Genomic DNA, 22111 nt, shown 5'->3' on the forward strand with positions numbered 1-22111 from the left:
ACATTTTCTTCCTACTCCTACATCTCATAGCGCAAGTTTAGCTATTTGCTCCTTGTTTACGGGGAAGTCCAAGAAAAGCCTTGTGGGCTTCACCTCTTCCTGCTCATTGTCCTCACTTTCAGAGGTGCTACTAGGCTCGAGGTATGTACTGAAGCCTTGGATTGGTGCTGTTGTGGCTTCATTTGAGCACTTTTTCTCCATTTTTGGCTCTCCTTTCCCTAGGGGGTTACGGTCTGTTTTGAGAATTTGTAGTATCGAAGCTCAGATTAGTTTCATGTTGTTTTCATTCTCTCCGTGAAGCTCAATTCTCGTGGTGGTAGATGACAACTCAGTCTCACATGAGATTATTTTGTGAGGCTCTTATTCTTGGATGGTGATGTTTAAATTCTGATCTGAATCCTCTCAACCCCCACTAGAGGTGTCTATAACTCTTCTTGCTTAGGAATATGAGCATCAGCACTCTCTTTTACTAGTTCAATGATAGGTTTGGAAGTCATGGTAGTTGCATATCCTGGTTCGACTCTAGGTGGTAAACTGTGCACATGATGATTCTATATCGCCATGCATGGTCTTTACTCATAACAATGTTTCTCGTTGAGGTTTTCGAGGTACAACTATTGTATGTCATGGGGTATCCATAGACTGGTATATCAGTAGTCTCATAGGTACACTCGCAACATTTATGTTCCTAGCTTCCTAGTCTATTTCCTCCTTGTTCTGGGTGAATACGTATGATGGGTTCTACAAGGGTAGCATATCCGATCTTAAGAGGTATGGATTCCCATTTCGTGGATCTACCCTCTAATGAAACTTGATGCTCCTCCTCAATTAGGTCTATAATGGAAGGACCTCACTTTCTTGTTTATAGATTGGTTCTTCATTAGTTTGAAATGAGAAGTAATGTCCAGCAACAAGTGTACTACCAGGTTCTAAAATTATATTTGCATGGGAGATCCTTCCTTCTTTAGCTCTTAAAGGTTCTTGTCCTTGGTGGTCGACTATGGGTGGAAAGACCCCCCCGCTCTACGCTCTTTAGTATCCCTTGCCTCCTTGATAATTTATGGGTGATAGGTGTCACCCTTTTTGTTAAAGTACACGGTTTGGTCAGTGGCTTGATGGTAATGCTTCTTGATCAAGGGAAGATGAGGGGATCTTAAGACTTTGGACGGATATTAAGGATTTGTCCAAATCGCTATGTGTACTCATGATGCTGTAGAGGTTTGCTATGGGCATCCTCATACTACAATGTTTCTCCCTTGTTATTTATGACTCTCCTTAGAAAGATGTTACCTATAACGATAGGGGGTTGAGCTTTAATCGTCTTAATTTGGGCCCTTATAACACTCTCAAGGTTCTTTGCAGGAATGTACATAGCTCCACGGAATTCTATATAAAATCCTTGGTTATACTGTGACGTCACTACCACGGTGAGGTTGTCTTAGATTGCTAGTTCATCTCTAGGCAATGCCAGTAATGTTCATTGCTCTAAGAGTGTCCCATTTGCATCAATGTGTACTGGAACATTAGCAGTTTTATGGTAACCATAGCATTGTATCATAGAGGTTTCCCTAGCCCCACTGTGTTGAGCTCTTGCCTCTATTAGTCCCCTTACGTCTCTTCTCTCCCCCATTGGTGTTATGGCTTACTCCACGCTCTTGTTTATCAATTTTTGAAGTTGGAAGCTCTATTGGCTTAAGCTGCACACTCCTAGTTTGGATTCCTCTATTGTGAAGGATTCTTGGTATGCTTCCAAACTGGAATCTAGAGCTACAAGGGTGGCTAGATTCACTCTTGGTCTTGTCCCACTCCCTAGTGTTGGCATGTATGTTAACATTTCGTGTTCAAATGTCGAGTTCGAGAATGAAGTTGCAATGATGCGGTTTGAAGGTAAATGCATAAGCACTTGGTCCGACGCCAAAAGCACTTGCGGGAGGTTCTTTTTTTGGTTTTTCTTGGTTTTCTATTGTTTTTGGATTTTCGATCCTTTTCTATCTTGTATGGATTTTTTGGTTTTTTATTTTACGATTTGCCAATGTTTTTAGGTATTTTTAGAAGGTTTTGTATTTTTAATGGCTTTTCTTCAAGATTTAGTAGGCTAAGGTCTAAGGTTTCCTTGAGCCACAGTAGAAGTTACCCAATTCCATTGTAGCTATGGGCACAACCATGCACAAAGTTCGCTGCCATGCCTCAAACAATCTAGTGATATTGACTCCCCATGAAAAGGGATGTCAAGTTAATGTCTAAGAAAGTGAAAAAGAGAGTCAAAGAAAGTAGTTGAGTTGGAGAAGTCTTCTTGCTGGAGGAAAGTTCATGCATGGGCTCACTTTTGCTGCCCATTACCCATCCTATGTATTTCACTTCGGGCATCACAATTATTTTTCACTTCACATCTCACCGCATGCACATGCACATGTGCCTACCTCACCAATGTCAACCATCTAGGTACATCTATAGATGGTATGACCCATTACCTACACCCTCAACCTTGCAGGTACCTCCAATGAGCTTTGTTAAGCTAAACATACAATGTTGCACACAAGAGAGGGAAAGAAGAAGAGAAACAACCAAACAATCATGCAAGGGTTAATTCAGAGATTAGCACTTAGCCAACGCAAATAAGGGTTAACTCCCCTTTATGAGGCCACTAGGGACTCACTCCACCACCACTTGTGTCACACCCAAGTGGAGATTCACAAGCTAGGTGAAGAGCAAAGAAGGAGGGAGTTATGGAAAGCTCTACCTTCACTTCATGCCAACATGCATGCAAGAGGGATCTTAGTAGAGAGACAAGAGAGGAGAGAGGAGAAGAGAAGCTAGATCATCACCATCCCTAACATGCACACACAACAACAATCAAGCGTGCAAGCATCTGGAACACAAGCAAGCGACCACAAGCTCAAGAAAGTTAGAGAGAGAGAGAGAGAGAGAGAGAGAGAGAGAGAGAGAGAGAGAGAGAGAGAGAGATGAAATGAAATGATATATTATTGTCCTCAAAAGGCTAAAATGACCTATGAGACCAGAAAGGTTACAACAATTGGTGGATCTGATACAATGTTTGTGTAAGAAAAGCTAAAACAACTAAACAACTAACTGAAACTAAAACAATAACTATGAGGAAAAGTAAGGTACTAGGAGCTCCTAATGGATAACATCTGGGGCGGAAAACTCCAGCAACAAAGGTAAGCATCATATACATCACTATCCAAAGATGTCTCTCATCGGTCGATGGCGGATATCCTCAATGTCCTCCATGGTGAGTACTCTAACTGGACGTCTCCCATGCCATGCTAGTATGGTCCTGATCTTGTGTTGTAGTCTCCGCCGGTGTCGAGATGGGCCTCTCATCTTGGGGCGCCTGGACCGCCCCAGCTCTATAGCCTGATCAATCAGTGTACCTTTGGTGCGGCTATACTTTGGGGCTAGCTGCAATACCTGCTTGCCTAATTGCTCAATCTCTGGTCGAAAGAAGTTTGTAATCTGCCTCTGTAGGTGTCTCTCCCTCTCTGATCCCCTCCCTCTCAAGAGACCCTCTCTATGTCCCTTTTTCATATTCTATATTCCATAATGGGATAGAGAGAGAGAGAGAGAGAGAGAGAGAGAGAGAGACTCAATTGAGACTAATGGGATTGTCCCTTTTTCATATTCCATAAAATGTCTTATATACAAGAGCTCACTTTTTACAATGACTGATCGCCCATTTACAATTGGGGGCCCAAACTAGCTTTCTAGATCTATGTACATCTCATTCCTACGATTCACGTTATACAAGCCATAAGCTCGGTCATCTCATATCTCTGTTATCAATGAGTGCTGTGCACGGTTACAAAACGATAAGCTACAAGAAGCGGGACCACGTGAAAAATAATGTTAACTGGAGTGGTTAACATACCCCCCTCCCTAATTGAGGTCCGTCCTCAGAGCTAGCATGGATCTAATGGTAGTAGATTGAGTAGGTCTAGATAAAGTCGCATCGTAAGGTAGGATGAGGGGGGCTCAATGGAAGACACGGTAGCTCGTCCAGAAAGTTGTCTCCATCATGTCTTCGAATGTTTCGAGGCACCACCCACTGGACGCGCTCGCAGTAGCCAAAGATCTGCTTCAATGTTGGCCCGTTGTTGATGTCGAAGGCCAAGCCTTGAGTGCCTTCATTGTAATGGTTCCAATCTGGGAACGTCTCCAATAGCATCATGATCAGATTGAAGAATCTGATGGTGGCGACCACTACAGGATTCAGCGCCTGATCATATCTTCTGATAAATTCATGGATGCGCTTTAACATGCTGGCTTCAGAGCATGGTTGCTGGGGCGTTGAAGGAACGAACCATGGGAAGTTGAAGAGAAGTTTTGGATTCTTGTCTGCTCCTCGTGGAAAAGATTCTAGGTCTATCTATTCTGAGTGGGCGCGACACCTTGTAGTATTGTTCCCAAATATATGGCTTCATTAAGAAAGGTTGCGCGCCAAGCTAGTTGCTCGCCCATGAGATCAAATGTGATGGTATTGTTAATCCCATTTTGGATTAACAAGTATGCTCCTCCAATTGAGGACATTAATAAGTGTCATGAAAAGGCACTATAAAAGTTGTACATTATGAGATATTGGCCACCCAAGGCCTTAGTTAACTAAGTTTTGGGCATCCAAGTGTGAATAAAGGCCAAATGTATATAAGGCATTTTCTCAAATGAAAAGACACAATCCCCCTTTGTGTTATTGAGAGCTCTTCTTTGTGTCTTGAGAGATATTAAGAGAGAGCATTCTAGCATTTGTGCCTCAACTATGCTTGTATATTTCATGCTTGTGTTGTGGGAGAGTGGGAGAGAGTGATTGCCTTATGCGATGGTGTGAGCAACTCTATGGTGACAACATGGAGGTGGAGCTTGGAGGTTTGGAGCTTAACAAGTGAGCTTGGAGGCCTTAAGGGACTCAAGTTGGAAGAATTGGTAAGTGCCCTACGATAGTTGTGTTCTAGTGCTCTTCCTTTAGGTGAATGCATTGAGTTCTCTCTTGGAGGTGTGGTAGCCCATAACATTTTTGGCGCCTCTGCCAGGGGAAACACCTTTGTTCCTTCCTTCCTCTTGGGGTTCTAGCTCCCATTGAATAAGATTCATGATTTCCTTTGCATTCTGGTAGTGCATTGTGTAGGAAATGAATGGATAAGGTTTGTGTGGAAGTAAAAAAATCATGAGAAATTGATTGTGTTTGTTGTGTATTTGTGTGGTGGAGTGGTCTTGGAAGAGAGCTTCACTATTTTTTCTAGTTAATTTTGATATTTACATCACTGGAATCATCAACGTGAACGAGCAGGTTGGTGTCCTGTTTTTTCTTCTTTTCAAAAATTCACAAAAATTGAAAAAATAAGGTGTCATTGACTGTGCCTTGAACTCGTCCCATGTGAAATTGCAGGAAAATCGTTCACGACGTGAACCGTTTTCTGCAACTTCACGCCCCCGTGAACGACTCCCGGCATCAACGCTGTGATTAACTCTGCAATTCACGGGATTACTTTGCTAAAATTAGGTAGCCTTATCTAACACCTCTAACACCATGAGGTTTGACAAATTAAGAATCGTGAACATGCAGAAAATAGTTCGAGGCATGAACTATTTCATAACTCTTTCTCATGACGTGAACTTTTTCTACAATCTCACGCCTTAACCAAATCAAACTCATAAACTTGGTATAGTTAGATTAAGGCTAAGGAAGTCTTGAAAAAATTGAAACCCAACAAGGTAACGCGGAATTCTGATTCCAAAAGCAAAAATTTTAAACACGTGAAAGTGCAGAAAATCGTTTCACCACGTGAACTATATTCTGACACTTCACGCCGTGAACTGTTCTCTACTGCAATCTCACGGCCTCAAAAATAGGTCGATAGAATCTGATCAAAATTTAATTGGGACAACAAAATAGCTTATCAAATCATGCATACATGCACTTAAGGTCTAGAAAGCTCATCGGAGATAACCTTACACCTCACGATAGTGCATCAAATCACCCAGGATCTTCCTATTAAAAAAGTGTGGGTTCTGGCCACTTAGTAAGCACTCACTTGAGTGTCTTAAGGAATTTGACCACCGTTGAAACTAGTAGTGAAGAATCCATGGAAGAAGGGCTGCAATACTCTTGGTTTGGGGAAAAGGAGAAACCACCCTCCCCAACTAGCACCAGTGGTATCATTGACATCGCCCAGGGATTTTTCGGTCTCCAAACCAGCCATGACAAAGAAGCATAATCTATAGGCATGGGTCCGTCAACTAGCGCTGGACTTGGTCCAAGGCAAGAAGTGCCCATCTAAACGTCAAATTCAAGGCTGTCATACACTGGAACCCCCCGAATGTGAAGAGACATGGAAAGTGCGGCTAGGGTGGGTCAAGTATTCTTCCCAACCTCACAAGAAGTGGAGTTAGATCTAAAAAGGATCAAGGTGAAACGAAACTACGAGAACTTAAGGAAATAAGAGCTCGATACTCGAAGGTCGGGAGCTGAACAAAAGGAAATGTGAAGTGTAAACTTACTCCTATCACGGGGTAAAGAGCCGGAAATAGTCATGGAAAGATGTGAGGGAGAAATTCCAAACTTAGAACCCATTAATGAAGAGCCCAGAGCGGGGGAAGGGTTTGTAACCCTAGGAGAAGAGGATAACCTAGCAAGAGAGACAGGCAAAGTGGAGGACCGTCTGTACACTAAAAAGGACATCGAGCAGATGATCAATCATCCTACATTCCTACAGGACATGGAACTCTTAATTCTATAAAGGCGCACAGAGGTAACTAATGAGCCATTCCAAAGTGTAGGCGCACAGAGGTAACTAATGAGATGAGCCATTCCAAAGTGTAGTGGCAGGACCATCCCATGGATCAGAGATGCCTAGAAGAGCCAACACAGGAAGAGCCATTCCAAAGTGTAGTGCCAGGACCATCCCATGGACCGGAGATGCCTAGAAGAGCCAACACAGGAAGAGGACGAGGTCTAGGTAGGGGAAAGAAATTCCTCAAAGACCAAGGGGGAGAAATTCCTCAAAGATCCCTACTGGAGATACCCCCGTAGGGAACTGGTGTGGTGCTCCGTGTGTAGATTGAATCACACTACCACCGAATGTCCACAGTTAAGAGTAAGGCCACTACTATATTGTGCACATTGTGTAAAATTAGGGAATCATGACACTTCAATGTATAGATATCCAAGGTTCCAAACAACTGCACAACTGTCGGCACCTAGAGATCCATTGGCCTTACCAGCACCACTTGTGTAAATCACTTGCTGCAAGACTGCCCAACTCTTCCTATTTACCTAGGGGGATGTTTTGGGTACATGACACTTCACCTCTACCACCACCTGTTCTACCACCAGCCACCAACAGATATTGATATGGTACCTAAAGTAGAACTTAGTGGAGAGTACTATGAGGAACCTGTAGAGATCGCACCTGAATTCTATGTCCTACAGAATAACACGCCAGTACCTGTGTTTCAAACTATAGTACAATGGGAGGGTAAGGACATGAACTCAAACATGAGGAGAGGACCGCTCTACAATGTTTTGGCTATGGTGGGCCGCATCGAATTGCTGAGTGTCTAAACAAGAATGTGGTTCATACACACCAATCCCAACAATTGACTGCTCTGCCCAATGACATGCTAGTACTTACTTGTACTAAATGTGGCATTGATCATTTGATTAAGGATTGTCCATACCACGCAAGTGATTCGACTTCCACTTCTAATCAGGCCACCATCCAGACCATTAGTGTGCAGCCTAGAAATATCACACCACTCAATGTCCTGACATGAGCCCAAGTCCAATTGGGAGACAAGGGGAAGAGCCGAGTAGATGAGATCAGTTCTAGAACTGGCCAGAGGAGAAGTGTAAAAAAAGTGGGTAAGGGTGACACCAGGGTCACACTCCAAGATGGATCCGAAGAAGATATGATTGACACCAGATCCACCCAATCGAGAGAAGAAGGGGATTAAGCGATCAACCAAAAAGAGCTTGACCTAAAGGAGCAAAGGGAAAGACCATCAACCCCTAAAGGAGTCGGTGAGTACCCAAATGCCAAAGAGAGGAGATAAGGAAGCTCGAAGACGCTAAGGCCTTAGTATAGAAGAATGTCAACGGTTTCATGAAGCCAACTAACTGGGTCAGGGATACAATGTATCCAAGAAATGAGCCAACAAGGGAAAGAGTATTGAACGTACTACTCCAATTCTAGAACAAAAGGAAGAGGGATCTCAAGCAAACAAAATATCCAAGATAAGGAAAATGCGCAGGGAGAGTCCATCCATTACTTCCCTAGGGATGGATACGAGACACACACATGGAGGAACCCTCCATTGCCAGAGAACCCAGAGGCATAGGTGTTGAGATATCGAGCTCATCTAGTGAAGGTGGTGGACACTGATGACCCGCCTGGGGGATAGGCCCCACACTTACACTACTGGCATGGTTGGTGAGATCATGGGTGATATGCGGCCAGTGGGATGACAGGCTGTGTGACGGCCATTCTAGAGACTGGCATAGTTATAGCGCCAGCTCATTTAGTTGGGTTCACACTATAGAGAACCCTAGTATGTATTTGGTTGAGTACCTTTCATTGTGTGTACTCTTATCTTTGTATATGGTGTGTTGAGTGTTGTGTGAAGAAGAAGAAGATTTTCAGCCTCTCACCTTGTGTGTTCTCTTTTAGGGTTTTGTGAGTGTGTGTGTGTGCTTGTTGCAAGAGCTCAAGCTCTCGTCTCCCCTACATCTTTTCATGGTATCAGAGCCTTGTTCGTGCTAAGGGCTGAGCTGCAAGCAAGAGAAGCACAGGAAGCGGTACGAGAGTAAGAGCTTCAACTACTCTTCCCTATTTGTGTTAGCGACGACTACACCCTTGTTGGGAGCTCTACGGGAGGCACTGGCAAACGATCTCTGATTGAGGAGCTTTCTTCACGGGAGTAAAGCTATAGGGTAACTATACTGTCCTATCGGAAAATATTTTTTGGACCGAAAATGCGTTTCGGGCACGTTACGACCTTTGTTTTTCAGAAAGCAGGTGATTTCGAGCACTGTGGGTAAGTCATCGATTCTTTGCAGAACTCTGTTTTAAGAACTACAAGAAGACAGATTGGCTGTGCAGAAACTGTATGAGCTGCAAGGAGGTCAACAGTTGCCATTGGGTGTATGTATGCACATTGAGGTCACTGGTCGGACATTTGAGTGTACTACAGTACCGCTGCAAAAAATACAGCAGTTTGTACAAGACAAACCAGAGTGCTGTTTCTGGTAAATTTGTGTCTCGCAAGATGTCAAATGATGGCATAAACCAGATTGTTGCTGAGAAGCTTGATAAGAATAACTTCCATGCTTGGAGGTTCAAGCTGACAAATTTCCTGATGGGAAAGGGTTACTGGGACTATATAGAAGGTGAGCATGAAGAGGCACCGGAGATACCGGAGATCAATCCGACTACTATAGATGTGAAAGAGTTCAAGGATTGGAACCAAGGAGCCAGAAAAGTTATGTATTGGCTCTCTATTAGTATACAAGACACCATGATTGGGCACATACAGGATGCCAAGTCCCCCAAGGAGATGTGGGACACCTTGGTAAAACTCTATGAAACAAATACCAAGGCATGAAAGATACAGTTGAAGAATGAACTTCATACTGTGGAGAAAAAGAGTATGTATGTGAATGACTATGCATTGAAGATAAAGGGTATTACGGAATCCCTTGCATCTATTGGTGTTTCAGTAGATGATGATGATAAGGTGGAAGTTTGTCTACGTGGTCTCGGGCCACAATACAAGGTGTTCAAGATGTCTATTTAGACTCGAGAAAACATTCCCAATTTTACAGATTTGGTGTCTATGTTGATTATAGAAGAGAAGAGCTTGGGTGAAGACCAACAGCCTTCACAAAACAAAAACAGTTCAGAGCAACAGGCCTTCTACACAAGTTCAGGAAGAGGACGTAGAGGAGGCCGTGGACGCGGCCAAGGAGGTGGCCGAACAGGTAATCAGAATTATGGCTATAGCAACCGGCAACAACAATAGTCCTAGAATTCACAACAACAACAACACGCAAGTGAAAGAGGCCAATTCAGAGACAGGGGGAGTCAAAGAGGTCGTGGAAATTGGCAAAGGCAGCATAATGATACACGTGGATGCTTTTATTATGGTAAGCCTAGACATGTGCAGGCAGATTGTTATAAGAAGCAGGCTGACATGCAAAATGAAAAATTGTAGCAAAACAACTATTCATCCTCGAGCAGAAACATTGAGGATAATGAAAGGTTGTTTGTTATGCAGCATGTCGTTAATGCCATGTCTAAAAATGTTGAAGTAGCACATAAAGATGATGTATGGTACATTGATTCAGGTTCTTCGAACCATATGACAAGTCATGGGGAGTGGTTCAAGGAGATAAAAAACCTTGAAAGACCAGGCTTTGTGGAAACAGGGGATGACAATGCTCATCCAATTGCCCCTGTTGGAGATGTGCCATTGTCTATGTAGTAGGATGGCAAAGTGAAGTACCTTGCAGATGTACTTCATGTTCCAAACATAACAAACAATCTGGTTTCAGTTGGCCAGATGATAGAGCAGGGTTTGTAGGTTCGGTTTAGCCCTGATGGTTGTTATGTTGAAGACTCTAAAGACAAGTGCAGGTTGGTTGCAAAAGGCAACAAAGTGGGCAAAATGTTTACATTGAATATAAACATGCATGAAGTGAGTGCTACGATGTTTGCAAATGGTTCAGGAATTGTTGCAGACACAGACATTTGGCATAAAAGAATTGGACATGTGAATGTGTAGAGAATGAAGTCTATGCAGACTAAAGGAATTGTGACAGGGCTGCCAAAGTTTAAAGTTGAAGGTATGCAGAAAATATGTGAAGCATGCCAATTTGGAAAGCAAACAAAGCATGTATTTCCACGTGATAGAAATGTAAGTAGAAATGCACTAGATGTTGTGCATTCAGATGTATGGGGTCCTACAAAGACCATGTCTATGGGAGGCTGCAGGTATTATGTGACATTTATTGATGACCACACAAGGAAAGTGTTGGTATACTTCATGAAGGAGAAGGGTGAGGTGTTCACTCACTTTCAGAATTTCAAAGTTATGGTTGAAAAGCAAACAGGGAAATATGTAAAGTGCTTAAGGTCAGATGGAGGGGGAGAGTACTTCTCCAATGAGTTCTCTGAATTTTTGAAGAAGAATGGGATTCGGAGAGTTTACATGCAGATACACTCCGCAGAGCAAAATGGACTTACTGAGCAAAAAAATAGGCACATTGCTAAGATTGCGCGAGCATTGTTGGAAGAGAAGAATATGCCGCATAGCTATTGGGCTGAGGCTGTTTCTACAGTAGTTTACATCATGAACAGGACTCTAACTGCAGCCATCCATGATGTAACTCTAGAGGAGAGGTTTACTGGTAGAAAACCTGATTTGTCTCATCTGAAAGTCTTTGGATGCATTGCATATGTGCATGTGCCAGATGAGCTGAGAACTAAGCTGGATTCAAAATATGAAAAATATGTGTTAATTGGATATTCCCTTGAGCAAAAGGGATACATGTATTATAACCTTGCTACACGTGAGTTGAGGGTAAACAAGGATGTTGTTTTTGATGAGATGAGTACCTGGTATGCTGCTGAAAAAGAAGCTGTTGGGGCTGATGTGAGTGGAAATGTGGTTGTACAAAATGCAAGTCAACAATCACATTCTTTGAGTGGACCAGGAGAGTCCTCATCTAGTGGTTCACTTGATAGACCATGGAGTGGCAGGCTGCGTTATAATACCAATCCTGCAAATGTAATTAGTACATCACATAAAGGCAAAGAGAAAGTGGTTGAGCCCCTCAGTATGCATGACATTTCTGCAGGGCATTCTCATGTTGATGGAGAGTCTAGTGGCTCATGCAAATGTGATTAGTACATCACATAAAGGCAAAGAGAAAGTGATTGAGCCCCTTAGTATGCATGACATTTCTGCAGGGCATTCTCATGTTGATGGAGAGTCTAGTGGCTCAGAGATGAGCCTTGATGAAGAGCTTGGGATACCAGCTATGAGAACACCTGGTGTAAAGAAGGCTATGGAAGCCATGAATGCAAAGCTGCGAAGATCTGGGAGAGTGAAGAATCCTGTGCACAGGTTTACCTATGATGGTTATGTGGCACATCACTATGCATACATGGCAAAAGTTGTGCAAATTGTAGAGCCCACATGCATTGATGAGGCTATTGGAAATGTGTGTTGGGAGAAAGCTATGGATGAGGAGATGGATGCACTATATGGAAATGAGACTTGGGATTTAGTGCAATTTCCTGAAGGTAAGAAAGCCATTGGATGCAAGTGGGTGTACAAAGTAAAACATAATAGTGATGGAAGCATAAGCAGGTACAAGGTTAGATTGGTAGCCAAAGGATATGCGCAGACATATGGCATTGATTATGAGGAAACTTTTAGCCCAGTTGCCAAGATGGCAACAGTGAGAGTTGTGATAGCAGTGGCTGCGTCAAAGCTGTTGAGATATCGAGCTCATCTAGTGAGGTGGTGAACACTGATGACCCGCCTGGGGGATAGTCCCCACACTTACACTACTGGCATGGTTGGTGAGACCTGGGTGATATGCGGCCAGTGGGATGACAGGCTGTGTAACAGCCATTCTAGAGACTGGCATAGTTATAGCGCCAGCTCATTTAGTTGGGTTCACACTATAGAGAACCCTAGTATGTATTTGGTTGAGTACCTTTCATTGTGTGTACTCTTATCTTTGTATATGGTGTGTTGAGTGCTGTGTGAAGAAGAAGAATATTTTCAGCCTCTCACCTCGTGTGTTCTCTTTTAGGGTTTTGTGAGTGTGTGTGTGCTTGCAACAAGAGCTTAAGCTCTCTTCTCCCCTGCATCTTTTCAATAGGAAGCCTTGCGGCGGCTGTACTGTCCACCTCTATGCAAATGCCATTGGGGCAACTGCTACGCAGTTCACCAACACTATGGATAGACATAAAGGAATGGGTAGAAGGTGGAATAAGGCTAGCCGACACTACAGAATATGTTCTGCCACCTCTGGAAGAAAGAACCCTAAAACACACAAGGGAAACCAGAGTCATCAAGATACTAGTTAATCAATTAGGAAATTATTATGAAAGTGATGACACAAATTCTACAATCCCGAATCATCATAATAACGGGTACTAGACACTGGCTATCTTGGATGGTGGGGCGGGGGTTAGCATCATTATAAAACATTGTTAAAAAACTGGGAAAAACCCAATCGAAAAAGAGCAGATCTAATCGTTAAAATGGCAGACAGAACATATTCAAGACCCATTGGACTTTTGGAGAATGTGAAACTCAAACTCTTTACGCTTCTCTACCATCATAGATTTGTGGTAATGGACTTCCTGCGCCGCCAACCAGACTCATATGACATAATATTAGGGAGACCCTTCATCAGCATGATTGGGCATTAGATCATGTGTGTGCGTAGGGATTCACAAATTTTAAAGATAGATATGAGAACGTGGAGAGCATACCCCCATGGAAGGGCAACTATTTGGTAATGATTCGATCACAACTGAGTGGACCACATTCGTACAAATATGTCAGCCTACAATGGAAAATTCCAAAGAGGAAGAGGAAACAAAAATGTATGCATCACTTCCTCCTCCGGATTTCAATGAAAACTAGATGCGTGTGCTAGCTACCATAGATGTGATGCAACCCAGAGGGACCCAATATGTGGAATTTGGAACTGTTCCCACAACCTTTGTCTATATGGTTAATTGGCAAACCTTTGATGAAGACTTAGAAGAGGAGGCCTCTAGCATAGAAGGGACTGGATCACAAGGCTGTACCAATGCTTAATGCCTCAGAAGATAGCAAAAACAGAAATGGTATATTGCCCGATGAAATGCCCTATTATGAAGAGAACCCACGGATGCCGAGTGGCTGAGATACCTCAAAGCCACTAAGGTACATGATGAGTTTTCTAAGGATTGGGGTGAGGAATTGACTAAGATATCACTGGAGGGGAAACATAAGGAGAAAGTCATCCTTCAAGAGCCAGAAACACCTAAGCTTATGAAAGTTGGGCATCGAAAACGCAACAAAGCTATGGCAGAAGCCGAGCGAGAGGCCAGAAAAGTTATGGCTAAAACAAAAAGTGAGAATGCGGATAAAGTCAAGGAAGTTGATATTACGAGACCAAGGGAGGAAGCCAAACCCGTATATATTACTAAGGTCTTGACTTTGGTTGAGAAAATGAGCTTATTACCCTCCTTAAGGATTTTAAGGATTGTTTCGTGTGGAATTACAAGGAGATGAAGGGTGTACCACCTGAGGTGGTGCAATCAATAGGACCAATATCATACATATTTAGCTCATTTAAATAAAAAGAAACAGGGCCTCATGCCATATCTCTATGTGCCTGAACATTTTGATGTTCATTCATAGGTTCTTGAAGTACTATAGCATTGGCAGTTTCTCTCTTACTCGAATCTAAGTGGATTCTACCATGGAATTCTCTATGCTCCTCCCTTTTTTCAACCCTTCCAAATGTTCCAATTTAATTTTCATTAAAGAACTCTATTAAATTATCAATAAATTAAAGGACTCAACAAGAATTTTCGTATTGATAGGATAATGGATCAAGGTCGTCATGATAGGAATGATAGCCCCCCAACTCGATGAGGAAGAGCTCGACTTAGATGTTCGTAAATCCTATCATAGATCGCAACCTGGACCTTTCAAGGGTGGAGGGGAAAACTTGGGCGAGACTGTGGAGAAGTGGATCAAAGCAATGGAAGAGTACTTCGATGTCACCGGGTACAATGAGAAGAGCAAAATGGCTCTTGCAAGGCTGAAGATAGTAGAAACAGCTAGAGTAGTGGAGAAACCACTACGAGACAAACCGTGTAGATCGAAACACTCAGACATGGAATGATCTCAAAATTTACCTAAGGAAGAGATTTTGTCCTCCCAGCTTTTTAGAAACAAAGATGAATGAATTCTTAGAGTTAACCCAGGGGAGCAGAAATATTGAAGTATATCACTAAGCGTTCTCTCTCCTCCTCAAATACTCGCCACCGCTGGATGAAGAACAGCTGATGGCCAGGTTCATTTGAGGACTAAATGAACTTTTGAATATCCTAGTGAAGAATGCCAGGCTAGTTTCCATGGCCAAAGCAGTGCGGATGGCGAAGGATTTCGCCAAGGCCTTTGATGTCAGGGTCCCGCGGAAGCTAGCACCATCACCTTTCAAAAGGTTTTTAGCTCTAGAAGGTGATTCCAACCTTCCACCATCTAAGAGATATAAGGGTCAAGCCTAGGATATGGGAAGCTCTAGAATGGAAGAAATGTCCTTTTCCTGGAACTCAATCCCTTGGAATTCAACTTCACAAGTTTCACCCTTGAACAAGGGAGTGAAATGCTATAACTGTCAAGGATTTGGACATCGTAGTATGGATTTCCCAACTCCTTTTGGAACAAGGTTTTCAGGGCGGGAAAATGAGGGATCAAGATTCCAGACTCCAGCGCCTTCTTTCCAGCGTAATCAGGTTTCTTTCCGCCAAAATCGGAGAAATCCCAGAGGTAGACCCTCTAACCAACCCACAGTTTTAATCCAAAGTAATGCAAGACCTCCGCCTCAGAATAGGGGAAGTCAAAGAGTGATGTTCCCAAATCGGACGTCCACTTTCAAGCAGTAACGCTCGAAGTCATTGAAGAAGAAAAAGAAGATGAAAGAGATCATACTCCACCTACGAGATGAGGACATCTCGCGTTTTTTAAGTGGGGTAGGATGTAAGATTCCTCTCTCCAGCTTTTGAGGTATACAGGTGTAAGAACCTCCCCTTCTGATCTTGTAATTATTCTCCTCTTTGAAATAAAAGAAAGATTTTGTTTTACCCTGTTTCGATCTACAGAGAGAAAATGTCTAGACAGAGATAATCCAAAATTGAGATATTTTTGGATATAAAAATCTTCCTAGTGTCAAAAATGGTTTGCCCTAAAACAGAAATTCAAAAAGAACTTTCCAATGTGCATTTGGAATTAATTGAAAATAAGTATAAAGGACCTTAGCCTAGCGGGTCTAGATTTTCAGATATTTTTGGATTATGGTCCAATTAAGGTTCCTATAGGCCAATTGGATCAATCCAAGTGTGGGGAGGAGATAAATCCAATTTATAAAAGAAAAATACCCAAAAAAAGTAAATGCTCACATAAGATGAAGAGTTGACTAAGGACAAGGTTTATTAGCAAAAAACTATGAATATTACTAAAAAAATGAGATATTTTGGGTATAATGATTCAATTTTGACACCTTGGTAAAGGAGAAGGGGGCTCTTCAAGGAGGTGCCTATTTCACGTGTGGTGGAGTTTTAAACAAAAAAATATTGTGATATTTTTATCTCTCCTCTCTCCAAATCAAAAGGGAGCCAAACTAGGTCCAAATCTTATCCAAAATCAGCCAAACTGAACCTAGAAAATTCTAGAAACTAGTTGGACTTGGTTAGAGGCCTTCCTCACCTATAAATAGATCCTTAGCCCTTTGTAAAAAAAATATGAGAACTATACCATGCTAGTATTATTATATTATATTGTAAATTCAGCCAAACTAAACCTAGAAAATTCTAGAAACTAGTTGGACTTAGTTAGAGGCCTTCCTCACCTATAAATAGATCCTTAGCCCTTTGTAAAAAAATATGAGAACTATACCATGCCAGTATATTGAAATAATGATATTTTTTATTATCCTCTAAAAATCGTCTACAAATTGAAGAGATTGGAGCTTCTCTCTCTCTTCAATCCTCCTTGGAGTCTTCATCAACATACCAAACCAATTGATTGGTTGGGGGCCTCTACTTTGATTAAAGAATCAAGCAATCTAGGAGGTAAAGTGTGGTTTATCGTCTTTTTAATTTCCAAATGTTTCTCTCTTCTCAACTCCTCTCAAGCTTGAGAAGCATTCAATTGAATGGCTTTTTAATATAATTGAAGTTCTTTAATGAATAGTTGATAAAACACATAAATTATCATTTATGCTTAAATGAAATGTTTTTTTTAAGCATGTATCTCTCTCCCCCAAAGAATGGTCATTCTTTTTCTAGTAATTCATTTTTATGTTAAAAGAGTAATGAAGTAAAGAAAAATTGGGATGCTAAAATAATATATATTTTATTTAAAAATAATATATTTAAAAATTAAAGAAGAATTTTAGTTAAATTTATTTTTTTGTATAGATAAATTTAAATGATGAAAGAGGAATTCCCACCAAATTGGAATTCAAATATTTAAATGAGGAAAGTGTAATTTTTAGCATAATGAAAGTAATGAGTATTTTATTTAAATTCAAAGATAAATTTTAGATAAATTTATTTTATCTATGAGAAATATTTAAATGGTAAAAGAGGAATTCCTATGACATTTGGAATTCCATCATTTAGATGGGAAAAAGAAAATTCCTAGCATATTGGAATTAATGAGTATTTTATTTAAATTCAAAGATGAATTTTAGATAAATTTATTTTATCTATGAGAAATATTTAAATGGTAAAAGAGGAATTCCTATGACATTTGGAATTCCATCATTTAGATGGAAAAAGAGAAATTCCTAGCATATTGAAATAATAGATTTTTTTTTATTTTAGATGAATTTATTTTATGAGAAATATTTGCTGATAAAAGAGGAATTCCCATGACATTGGAATGCAAATAGTTAAATTCAAAAAGAGGAATTCCCATGGTAATTGAGATCCAAGAAATTCAATGGGAAGAAGAGGAATTTTTAGTATAATTCAATTTATGATTATTTACCAAAAGTGAAAATATGGTTAGAATTGATTTCCACAAATCCCATGAATTCTTTTATTGAAAAGAGGAATAATGAATATAATTCAATTGAGGAATTGAGAAGGAATATAGAAATAGTCGTTCGAGAAAAGGAACCTTTAATTAGGCCAAGCAATTGGTAGAAATTTAGAAAAAGTCCCATTATCGGAATCAAACTAGAAAAAGCTACTAAATGGGAATAGCATATGAAATGGATGTGGATGTGTATATGGAAGAATGTATGTGGTTGTGTATGTGGAAGAATGGATGTTGATGTGTATGCGAAAGAATGGATGTGGATGTGTATGCGAAAGAATGGATGTGGATGTGGAAGAATGGATGTGGATGTGTATGCGAAAGAATGGATGTGGATGTGGAAGAATGGATGTGGATGTGTATGCAAAAGAATGGATGTGGATGTGTATGGGAAAGAATGGATGTGGATGTGTATGTGGAATAATGGATGTGGATGTGTATTGTATGTGTATGTGGAAGAATGGATGTGGATGTGTATGTGGAGGAATGGATGTGGATGTGTATGTGGAAGAATGAATGTGGATGTGTATGCGAAAGAATGGATGTGGATGTGTATGCAAAAGGATGTGATGTCAATGTGAGTGAATGAATGAGATGTTATGTCATGTGAATCAGATGTAAATGAATGATGGGATGTTAATATGGGTAGAAGTGAGTGGATGAGATGATGTGATGAGGATAAATGAGGAAGGATGTGATGAGATGAAAAATGGTGATTAGATGAGAATAGGAATACATATGAATTTGATATGGATTAAGTAATGTGGATGATGTGGAACAATGTGAAAGACGAGAGTTCATTATAGAAACTCTATTTATGGCCTGTTTTTAAATGACTGTTTTATGTCAATAATGCTGGGAAAGCATTTTTTACCATCTTTAGAATGAGGTCATGGAGACCTAACTGATAAAGTTGCAACAGCTGACGGAGAGTCAACGGAGGACATCTCGCGTAGCAAGGTCGACTGAGGTCTTGACAGCCTCGGTTTGATTTAAATGGTGAGCTTCCCGTACGGTGGATGAGGGACCAAGGAAGCGGCCTATGAGTGAAGCGCTAGGTGACCTGCGATATAGGTGACCTGCGAAGGATCCTAGAGGGTGCTGACCATACGGTGCTCAGGCTCAGGCTGCTCTGGGTCATCGAAGATACCCACACGTGCATCGGGGAAGATATTGAACCAAGGAGTAAGAGTTGTTTTTTGAAACCGGGTATGGATCTGGTTGATTGACCTTGCTGGTCTTCAACAGATGAGTCCATGGCTCTTTTATATGGATCTGTTGGTTGATCTTGCTGATCTTCAATGGAGATTCCATCTTGATTTTTAAAAGTGAATTTATTGTTGGGTACTATGAGCTAGGAACTATCGAAAAGGCCCCTGAGGGATAGGTGGTGAGCGTTTTGGCTGCTAATGATGCCATAGGTACACCGATGAAGGAATGATTGGAAATTAGGATTCAACCAGATATTTTGGAGGATTATGATCAGTGACACTATGGTTTCATTCAATGATTGTTTTAAAGATAGCTGAATTTGTGAGAAAGGAAATTTCATATTGGGTGTGTAAGTGGTGTGACTGGTGTTGAATTTGCATGAATATCTGGCTAGGGGCCTGGGAACTCTTTTTCCTGGTACTACCCGAGACAAAACCTAACCAAATTCCTGATTAGATCCCATCACTACAGTGGTTGGGTGGTTGGCTAACCCATGGGACTGGATGGGGTTAGGCTGGACTGATCGATTCGTAAAATGAGACTCAATTCTATTATAGTACGATAGATGAAGTAAATCTCGGATAGTAATTGTTCTATGGAAAAAGAATCAACGGCTGTGCCTCTCGATGGGGAAAAAAGTGTTGGTTTCTATGATCCAAGTGCAAGTTTCTTCCTTGATCTGACCAAGTGACTCATAGGTTTGGTCGGATCAGTTTGGTTAGTAATGACCCTGACTACGTTAGCGTACATTTATCCCTAGAGGAATCACCCGTGCTTTCTGGGCAAGGGAAGTTTTTTCGGGTTCATCGATTTTGGATGAACCGAGGGATTAGTCTCTTGTCCGGATATCCATGGGCGAGGCCCTGAGTGAGGGGTTTCGCCCCGCGCAAGAAGTGCTACTTCCGTTGCTAGCACCCCTAAATCCGTTGCGCAGAGGGGGCAGGGATCTTTCATCAAGGCTACTATGAAGGTGCTAATCAAATTTGGGTACCTTTACAATCAAAACCTCTTCCCCAACATAGCACTCGCACACCAAGGAAAAATAAAGGTACTCCAAAACATAATCCACAAAATTCTATGTGAGTTCCTCATAAAACTCCACCAAGTCATCAAGTGTGGGTACCAAAAACAATGTTACACGCACAGGGGTACTACCAAAGAAATACCAAAGCTTGGGTCCCCACCAAGCGCATCACAAAGTCCCCTAAGCTTTCACAAAGAAGAAAGCCTCAACACCAAGCACATCGGCCACCAATTTATAGTGTTCATCAAAGATGGTTGCCTTTACATGTAGTTCAACAACAAGGATACTATGATGGTAATTCCATCATATGGTTGCCAAAATCAAACAATGTGAAGAAAACCTTACCACCAAATTCAACCCTAACAACTTCACCTAAAGTTTGACAAGAATGGAGGCCCAAGCAACAACAAGAAAATCACTCAACAACTCTTGTGCATTCAGCAGCACCAACACAAGAGCTTGTGTGTTCAACCAAACAATCAATAGTCTTTCCTACTGCCTCGACAACATCTGAGTAACAAATTCTAGAATCAATACCCACATCTGCATGGAGACTTATGAGCGCATCAAGGACAAAATAACAATGCTCTTGTCACCCTTCTGGATGTGAGAAATAAGTGCATAAGAAGCGGTTGCTTGCTTGCAAGTCATGACCTAGATGACCCAAAAAAAAACTATCGAGGTCAAAACCTGCAACTTCACAAGGTCAAAACTTGCAAATTCATGGAATTCCATCTCATAGAATTACAATTCAGGGAGTTTCATCTTACGGCTTAAGAACCTGTACTTTCACAATTTAAGCCTCATCATGGATTAAACCATCTCACGTGCATTAACCTTTTTCAATAATCTTTAATAACCATTATATATCTATTAGCTTATTGCTTACTATTCTTTTGGCTAAAATAATGTAGTAGCTGCTCCATGACTACATATCCATACTCATGCACTGGAGAACATTTGTACCAAAGCCTCATCATCGACATCTTCCAGGTACACCTCTGGATGGGGGGGCCATGGTGGGCGAAAGGTTAGAATGATACAACCCATCGCCTGGAATTTTCCTTCAAATTACAAACCTCTCCAAACGACGCCATAATCTTCACAACTCAATGATTTTCAATCCCTAATGAAGATCACTATATTAGCCTCGCAAGTTGACGTAATTCATTCAATCCTCACCACCTGACAGTTGCGATAGCAGATACACAATGTGAAAAGGAATAAAAGGAGCATACATGATTATGTGCAAGAAATCAAGAAGTTTGCAGATGCATTGGCCACAATAAATGCCCCCATGCCTGATGATGATTTGGTGGATATTACCTTGCATGGTCTTGGCAAGGAATACAAATCTTTTGATACATCCATCTCAGTGAGGAGTACAGGTTTACCCGACTTCGATGAGTTGGTTTCACTCTTGTTGGTTGAGGAAATCAAGCTCAGTGATTCATTTCTGGATGCATCTACTAGCCATGATGATGGCAGAAATCAGGCTTTCTACTCGCAGAGAGGCTTTAGAGGCAGGGGGAGATTCGCATCATGTGGACGTGGTGGTAATGGTTGTGGATGGTAGGACAGGCCTCCACAACAGAATTTTCAGCCTTCATATGGTGCTCGAGGTGGTCGTGGATATGCACCTCAGAGAGGCAGAGGTAACCCCCATGGTAGAGGACGTTGGCAAGGCCATCAAAATTCTATGCAAGATGTGGAATGCCATTATTGTGGCAAATTTGGACATATGGCGAGAGATTGTTTCCGTAAACAGAATGATTTGAGAGGGGGAAGAGCACAGCGTGGTGGTCATTATGGTGGAAATTATGCACAACATGGTGGAAACTATGCATCAAGCAGCAATGATGGCACTGCAAATCATTTGTTTGCCATGAAGCATGTTGTGGGTTCTATGACGACAAATGCTGAGAATGATGACACATGGTATATGGACTTAGGAGCATCAAACCATATGACATGTCATGGTGAATGGTTTGAGCATATGAAGCCTATGGATGTAAAAGGCTA

Source organism: Cibotium barometz, chromosome 27 (assembly GCF_041138505.1).
Source record: "Cibotium barometz isolate CiBa-2024 chromosome 27, ASM4113850v1, whole genome shotgun sequence".
Taxonomy (NCBI): Eukaryota; Viridiplantae; Streptophyta; class Polypodiopsida; order Cyatheales; family Cibotiaceae; genus Cibotium; species Cibotium barometz.